Raw genomic sequence first — 8,684 nt, forward strand, 5'->3', positions numbered from 1 at the left:
GGTGGTAGGTCCCGGTGGGGGGGCAGCGGGAGCAACCTGCATCCTCATGCCCAGCCAGAGTTCCAGGGTGATTGGTGGTAGGTCCCGGTGGGGGGGCAGCGGGAGAAACCTACATCCCCATGCCCAGCCAGAGTTCCAGGGTGATTGGTGGTAGGTCCCGGTGGGGGGGCAGCGGGAGCAACCTGCATCCTCATGCCCAGCCAGAGTTCCAGGGTGATTGGTGGTAGGTCCCGGTGGGGGGGCAGCGGGAGAAACCTACATCCCCATGCCCAGCCAGAGTTCCAGGGTGATTGGTGGTAGGTCCCGGTGGGGGCCAGCGGGAGCAACATGCATCCTCATGCCCAGCCAGAGTTCCAGGGTGATTGGTGGTAGGTCCCGGTGGGGGGGCAGCGGGAGCAACCTGCATCCCTATGCCCAGCCAGAGTTCCAGGGTGATTGGTGGTAGGTCCCGGTGGGGGGGCAGCGGGAGCAACCTACATCCCTATGCCCAGCCAGAGTTCCAGGGTGATTGGTGGTAGGTCCCGGTGGGGGGGCAGCGGGAGCAACCTACATCCCTATGCCCAGCCAGAGTTCCAGGGTGATTGGTGGTAGGTCCCGGTGGGGGCCAGCGGGAGAAACCTACATCCCCATGCCCAGCCAGAGTTCCAGGGTGATTGGTGGTAGGTCCCGGTGGGGGGGCAGCGGGAGCAACCTGCATCCCTATGCCCAGCCAGAGTTCCAGGGTGATTGGTGGTAGGTCCCGGTGGGGGGGCAGCGGGAGCAACCTGCATCCTCATGCCCAGCCAGAGTTCCAGGGTGATTGGTGGTAGGTCCCGGTGGGGGGGCAGCGGGAGAAACCTACATCCCCATGCCCAGCCAGAGTTCCAGGGTGATTGGTGGTAGGTCCCGGTGGGGTGGAAGGGGAGCAGCGGGAGCAACCTGCATCCCTATGCCCAGCCAGAGTTCCAGGGTGATTGGTGGTAGGTCCCGGTGGGGGGGCAGCGGGAGCAACCTGCATCCCCATGCCCAGCCAGAGTTCCAGGGTGATTGGTGGTAGGTCCCGGTGGGGTGGAAGGGGAGCAGCGGGAGCAACCTGCATCTCCATGCCCAGACAGAGTTCCAGGGTGATTGCAGGTAGGTCCCGGTGGGGGGGCAGCGGGAGCAACTTGCATCCCCATGCCCATCCAGAGTTCCAGGATGATTGCAGGTATGTCCCGGTGGGGTGGAAGGGGGGGCAGCGGGAGCAACCTGCATCCCCATGCCCAGCCAGAGTTCCAGGGTGACTGGTGGTAGGTCCCGGTGGAGTGGAAGGGGGTCAGCGGGAGCAACCTGCATCCCCATGCCCAGCCAGAGTTCCAGGGTGATTGCTGGAAGGACCCGGTGGGGGGGCAGCGGGAGCAACTTGCATCCCCATGCCCAGCCAGAGTTCCAGGGTGATTGCTGGTAGGTCCCGGTGGGGTGGAAGGGGGTCAGCGGGAGCAACCTGCATCCCCATGCCCAGCTAGAGTTCCAGGGTGATTGCTGGTTGGTCCCGGTGGGGGGGGGGCAGCGGGAGCAACCTGCATCCCCATGCCCAGCCAGAGTTCCAGGGCGATTGCTGGTAGGTCCCGGTGGGGTGGAAGGGGGAGCAACCCGCATCTCCATGCCCAGCCAGAGTTCCAGGGTGATTGCTGGTAGGTCCCGGTGGGGTGGAAGGGGGGCAGCGGGAGCAACCTGCATCCCCATGCCCAGCCAGAGTTCCAGGGTGATTGCTGGTAGGTCCCGGTGGGGTGGAAGGGGAGCAGCGGGAGCAACCTGCATCCCCATGACCAGCCAGAGTTCCAGGGTGATTGCAGGTAGGTCCGGGTGGGGGCCAGCGGGAGCAACTTGCATCCCCATGCCCAGCCAGAGTTCCAGGGTGATTGCTGGTAGGTCCCGGTGGGGTGGAAGGGGGGGCAGCGGGACCAACCTGTGTCCCTATGCCCAGCCAGAGTTCCAGAGTGATTGCAGGTAGGTCCCGGTGGGGTGGAAGGCGGTCAGCGGGAGCAAACCGCATCCCCATGCCCAGCCAGAGTTCCAGGGTGATTGCAGGTAGGTCCCGGTGGGGTGGAAGGGGGGGCAGCGGGACCAACCTGTGTCCCTATGCCCAGCCAGAGTTCCAGAGTGATTGCAGGTAGGTCCCGGTGGGGTGGAAGGGGGTCAGCGGGAGCAAACCGCATCCCCATGCCCAGCCAGAGTTCCAGGGTGATTGCAGGTAGGTCCCGGTGGGGTGGAAGGGGGGGCAGCGGGACCAACCTGTGTCCCTATGCCCAGCCAGAGTTCCAGAGTGATTGCAGGTAGGTCCCGGTGGGGTGGAAGGGGGTCAGCGGGAGCAAACCGCATCCCCATGCCCAGCCAGAGTTCCAGGGTGATTGCAGGTAGGTCCCGGTGGGGTGGAAGGGGGGGCAGCGGGACCAACCTGTGTCCCTATGCCCAGCCAGATTTCCAGAGTGATTGCAGGTAGGTCCCGGTGGGGTGGAAGGGGGTCAGCGGGAGCAACTTGCATCCCCATGCCCAGCCAGAGAACCAGGGTGATTGCTGGTAGGTAAGGAGATCCATTTGGTGACCAAACAGCAGTGACAATAAAAAGGCCCAAATGCCAAAGAATGACACTTTTAATACTGAAAGTGAAACATTTAAAATCAAGTTAAAGTGGGGTATGTTCAGAAATGTCAGAGACGGTAATGAGCAGCAGAGGCAGGCCGGGGCAGAGTTCCAGGGCCAGGGGTGTGACGGCAGGCAGCGTAGGCCGGGGCAGAGTTCCAGGGCGGTGGGGAGAGGACTAGGCCTCAAATCCAAGGAGATCCATTTGGTGACTAAACAGCAGTGACAATAAAAAGGCCCAAATGCCAAAGAATGACACTTTTAATACTGAAAGTGAAACATTTAAAATCAAGTTAAAGTGGGGTATGTTCAGAAATGTCAGAGACGGTAATGAGCAGCAGAGGCAGGCCGGGGCAGAGTTCCAGGGCCAGGGGTGTGACGGCAGGCAGCGTAGGCCGGGGCAGAGTTCCAGGGCGGTGGGGAGAGGACTAGGCCTCAAATCCAAGGAGATCCATTTGGTGACTAAACAGCAGTGACAATAAAAAGGCCCAAATGCCAAAGAATGACACTTTTAATACTGAAAGTGAAACATTTAAAATCAAGTTAAAGTGGGGTATGTTCAGAAATGTCAGAGACGGTAATGAGCAGCAGAGGCAGGCCGGGGCAGAGTTCCAGGGCCAGGGGTGTGACGGCAGGCAGCGTAGGCCGGGGCAGAGTTCCAGGGCGGTGGGGAGAGGACTAGGCCTCAAATCCAAGGAGATCCATTTGGTGACTAAACAGCAGTGACAATAAAAAGGCCCAAATGCCAAAGAATGACACTTTTAATACTGAAAGTGAAACATTTAAAATCAAGTTAAAGTGGGGTATGTTCAGAAATGTCAGAGACGGTAATGAGCAGCAGAGGCAGGCCGGGGCAGAGTTCCAGGGCCAGGGGTGTGACGGCAGGCAGCGTAGGCCGGGGCAGAGTTCCAGGGCGGTGGGGAGAGGACTAGGCCTCAAATCCAAGGAGATCCATTTGGTGACTAAACAGCAGTGACAATAAAAAGGCCCAAATGCCAAAGAATGACACTTTTAATACTGAAAGTGAAACATTTAAAATCAAGTTAAAGTGGGGTATGTTCAGAAATGTCAGAGACGGTAATGAGCAGCAGAGGCAGGCCGGGGCAGAGTTCCAGGGCCAGGGGTGTGACGGCAGGCAGCGTAGGCCGGGGCAGAGTTCCAGGGCGGTGGGGAGAGGACTAGGCCTCAAATCCAAGGAGATCCATTTGGTGACTAAACAGCAGTGACAATAAAAAGGCCCAAATGCCAAAGAATGACACTTTTAATACTGAAAGTGAAACATTTAAAATCAAGTTAAAGTGGGGTATGTTCAGAAATGTCAGAGACGGTAATGAGCAGCAGAGGCAGGCCGGGGCAGAGTTCCAGGGCCAGGGGTGTGACGGCAGGCAGCGTAGGCCGGGGCAGAGTTCCAGGGCGGTGGGGAGAGGACTAGGCCTCAAATCCAAGGAGATCCATTTGGTGACTAAACAGCAGTGACAATAAAAAGGCCCAAATGCCAAAGAATGACACTTTTAATACTGAAAGTGAAACATTTAAAATCAAGTTAAAGTGGGGTATGTTCAGAAATGTCAGAGACGGTAATGAGCAGCAGAGGCAGGCCGGGGCAGAGTTCCAGGGCCAGGGGTGTGACGGCAGGCAGCGTAGGCCGGGGCAGAGTTCCAGGGCGGTGGGGAGAGGACTAGGCCTCAAATCCAAGGAGATCCATTTGGTGACTAAACAGCAGTGACAATAAAAAGGCCCAAATGCCAAAGAATGACACTTTTAATACTGAAAGTGAAACATTTAAAATCAAGTTAAAGTGGGGTATGTTCAGAAATGTCAGAGACGGTAATGAGCAGCAGAGGCAGGCCGGGGCAGAGTTCCAGGGCCAGGGGTGTGACGGCAGGCAGCGTAGGCCGGGGCAGAGTTCCAGGGCGGTGGGGAGAGGACTAGGCCTCAAATCCAAGGAGATCCATTTGGTGACTAAACAGCAGTGACAATAAAAAGGCCCAAATGCCAAAGAATGACACTTTTAATACTGAAAGTGAAACATTTAAAATCAAGTTAAAGTGGGGTATGTTCAGAAATGTCAGAGACGGTAATGAGCAGCAGAGGCAGGCCGGGGCAGAGTTCCAGGGCCAGGGGTGTGACGGCAGGCAGCGTAGGCCGGGGCAGAGTTCCAGGGCGGTGGGGAGAGGACTAGGCCTCAAATCCAAGGAGATCCATTTGGTGACTAAACAGCAGTGACAATAAAAAGGCCCAAATGCCAAAGAATGACACTTTTAATACTGAAAGTGAAACATTTAAAATCAAGTTAAAGTGGGGTATGTTCAGAAATGTCAGAGACGGTAATGAGCAGCAGAGGCAGGCCGGGGCAGAGTTCCAGGGCCAGGGGTGTGACGGCAGGCAGCGTAGGCCGGGGCAGAGTTCCAGGGCGGTGGGGAGAGGACTAGGCCTCAAATCCAAGGAGATCCATTTGGTGACTAAACAGCAGTGACAATAAAAAGGCCCAAATGCCAAAGAATGACACTTTTAATACTGAAAGTGAAACATTTAAAATCAAGTTAAAGTGGGGTATGTTCAGAAATGTCAGAGACGGTAATGAGCAGCAGAGGCAGGCCGGGGCAGAGTTCCAGGGCCAGGGGTGTGACGGCAGGCAGCGTAGGCCGGGGCAGAGTTCCAGGGCGGTGGGGAGGGGACTAGGCCTCAAATCCAAGGAGATCCATTTGGTGACTAAACAGCAGTGACAATAAAAAGGCCCAAATGCCAAAGAATGACACTTTTAATACTGAAAGTGAAACATTTAAAATCAAGTTAAAGTGGGGTATGTTCAGAAATGTCAGAGACGGTAATGAGCAGCAGAGGCAGGCCGGGGCAGAGTTCCAGGGCCAGGGGTGTGACGGCAGGCAGCGTAGGCCGGGGCAGAGTTCCAGGGCGGTGGGGAGAGGACTAGGCCTCAAATCCAAGGAGATCCATTTGGTGACTAAACAGCAGTGACAATAAAAAGGCCCAAATGCCAAAGAATGACACTTTTAATACTGAAAGTGAAACATTTAAAATCAAGTTAAAGTGGGGTATGTTCAGAAATGTCAGAGACGGTAATGAGCAGCAGAGGCAGGCCGGGGCAGAGTTCCAGGGCCAGGGGTGTGACGGCAGGCAGCGTAGGCCGGGGCAGAGTTCCAGGGCGGTGGGGAGAGGACTAGGCCTCAAATCCAAGGAGATCCATTTGGTGACTAAACAGCAGTGACAATAAAAAGGCCCAAATGCCAAAGAATGACACTTTTAATACTGAAAGTGAAACATTTAAAATCAAGTTAAAGTGGGGTATGTTCAGAAATGTCAGAGACGGTAATGAGCAGCAGAGGCAGGCCGGGGCAGAGTTCCAGGGCCAGGGGTGTGACGGCAGGCAGCGTAGGCCGGGGCAGAGTTCCAGGGCGGTGGGGAGAGGACTAGGCCTCAAATCCAAGGAGATCCATTTGGTGACTAAACAGCAGTGACAATAAAAAGGCCCAAATGCCAAAGAATGACACTTTTAATACTGAAAGTGAAACATTTAAAATCAAGTTAAAGTGGGGTATGTTCAGAAATGTCAGAGACGGTAATGAGCAGCAGAGGCAGGCCGGGGCAGAGTTCCAGGGCCAGGGGTGTGACGGCAGGCAGCGTAGGCCGGGGCAGAGTTCCAGGGCGGTGGGGAGAGGACTAGGCCTCAATCCAAGGAGATCCATTTGGTGACCAAGCAGCAGTGACAATAAAAAGGCCCAAATGTCAAAGAATGGCATTTCTGCTACTGAAAGTGAAACATTTGAAAGTGAAACATTTAAAATCAAGTTAAAGTGGGGTATGTTCAAAAATGTCAGAGGCGGTAGTGAACAGCAGAGGCAGACCGTGGCACAGTTCCAGGGCCAGAGTGTGACACTGTCCGCCGATAGATAACCCTTTGCACATTATCGTCATCATCATTATCAGCAGCAGTTGCTGTCAGCCAGCTCCAGAGTGTATGAGCGGGGTGTGCTGCCCATTGCAGCCCGGGGTAGAGGAGCCGTATGCAAGCTGTGCATGCCCGGTGGCAACAGTGTATGAGCTCCACAGCGCCAGCGGGGGGGGGTCCCACTATGTCCCAAGCCGCCTGACATGTACTTCCGGTCGGCTAGGAGGTGGCATGTCACCTGGGCTGTCAGCCAGCCCCAGAGTGTATGAGCGGCGTGTGCCTGCACCCGTGGGGGGGATACAGGAGCCATGGGGAAGCTGTGCAAGACCGGGGGCAGCCGTGTAGGTGCTCTGCAGCGCCCGCTGTGGACTTCCAGGGCAAGAGCGGTAGGAGCGGCCAACTCATGCCGACCTCCTGGAACTCCCCGTCGGCCTCGCTCGCGGGTCGGTCCCGCTGATTTTTCTACCTTCATAATAAAAAAATCTTTTTTTTTTTATGCCATTTTCGGAAGCCTCAAGCCCACCTGGAGTTGCACGAGCAAGGCCACCTCGGCGACTCCTTCAGAAAGCGGCCGGGAGCCAGCTCCGTGTATGAGCGGCTTGTGCCTGACTATGGCACCCGTGGGGGGATAGAGGGGCCCCTTGGGAGCTTGTACATGCCGGCAGCTTCCTTGTGGGAGCTCCACAGCGCCCGCGGCGAGTCCCGTTGTGTCCAGCCGGCTGACAAGCACTTCCGGTCCGCGAAGGATGCATGTCAGCGGCGGTGTGCCCGCTCCGGGTATGAGCGGCGTGTGCCTGCCTATGGCATCCTTGGGGGGATAGAGGAGCCATGGGGAAGCCGTGCCAGCCCGGTTGCAGCCGTGTACGAGCTCCTCAGCGCCAGCGTCGGAGTTTGAGGGCTTTAGCGGTATGCACGGCCAACTCATGCCGACCTCCTGGAACTCCCCGTCGGCTTCGCTCGCGGGTCGGTCCCGCTGATTTTTCTACCTTCATAATAAAAAAATCTTTTTTTTTTTATGCCATTTTCGGAAGCCTCAAGCCCACCTGGAGTTGCACGAGCAAGGCCACCTCGGCGACTCCTTCAGAAAGCGGCCGGGAGCCAGCTCCGTGTATGAGCGGCTTGTGCCTGACTATGGCACCCGTGGGGGGATAGAGGGGCCCCTTGGGAGCTTGTACATGCCGGCAGCTTCCTTGTGGGAGCTCCACAGCGCCCGCGGCGAGTCCCGTTGTGTCCAGCCGGGTGTGAGCGGCGTGTGCCTGCCTATGGCATCCTTGGGGGGATAGAGGAGCCATGGGGAAGCCGTGCCAGCCCGGTTGCAGCCGTGTACGAGCTCCTCAGCGCCAGCGTCGGAGTTTGAGGGCTTTAGCGGTATGCACGGCCAACTCATGCCGACCTCCTGGAACTCCCCGTCGGCTTCGCTCGCGGGTCGGTCCCGCTGATTTTTCTACCTTCATAATAAAAAAATCTTTTTTTTTTTATGGCATTTTCGGAAGCCTCAAGCCCACCTGGAGTTGCACGAGCAAGGCCACCTCGGCGACTCCTTCAGAAAGCGGCCGGGAGCCAGCTCCGTGTATGAGCGGCTTGTGCCTGACTATGGCACCCGTGGGGGGATAGAGGGGCCCCTTGGGAGCTTGTACATGCCGGCAGCTTCCTTGTGGGAGCTCCACAGCGCCCGCGGCGAGTCCCGTTGTGTCCAGCCGGCTGACAAGCACTTCCGGTCCGCGAAGGATGCATGTCAGCGGCGGTGTGCCCGCTCCGGGTGTGAGCGGCGTGTGCCTGCCTATGGCATCCTTGGGGGGATAGAGGAGCCATGGGGAAGCCGTGCCAGCCCGGTTGCAGCCGTGTACGAGCTCCTCAGCGCCAGCGTCGGAGTTTGAGGGCTTTAGCGGTATGCACGGCCAACTCATGCCGACCTCCTGGAACTCCCCGTCGGCTTCGCTCGCGGGTCGGTCCCGCTGATTTTTCTACCTTCATAATAAAAAAATCTTTTTTTTTTTATGGCATTTTCGGAAGCCTCAAGCCCACCTGGAGTTGCACGAGCAAGGCCACCTCGGCGACTCCTTCAGAAAGCGGCCGGGAGCCAGCTCCGTGTATGAGCGGCTTGTGCCTGACTATGGCACCCGTGGGGGGATAGAGGGGCCCCTTGGGAGCTTGTACATGCCGGCAGCTTCCTTGT

Source organism: Rhinoderma darwinii, chromosome 2, assembly GCF_050947455.1.
Source record: "Rhinoderma darwinii isolate aRhiDar2 chromosome 2, aRhiDar2.hap1, whole genome shotgun sequence".
Classification (NCBI taxonomy): Eukaryota; Metazoa; Chordata; class Amphibia; order Anura; family Rhinodermatidae; genus Rhinoderma; species Rhinoderma darwinii.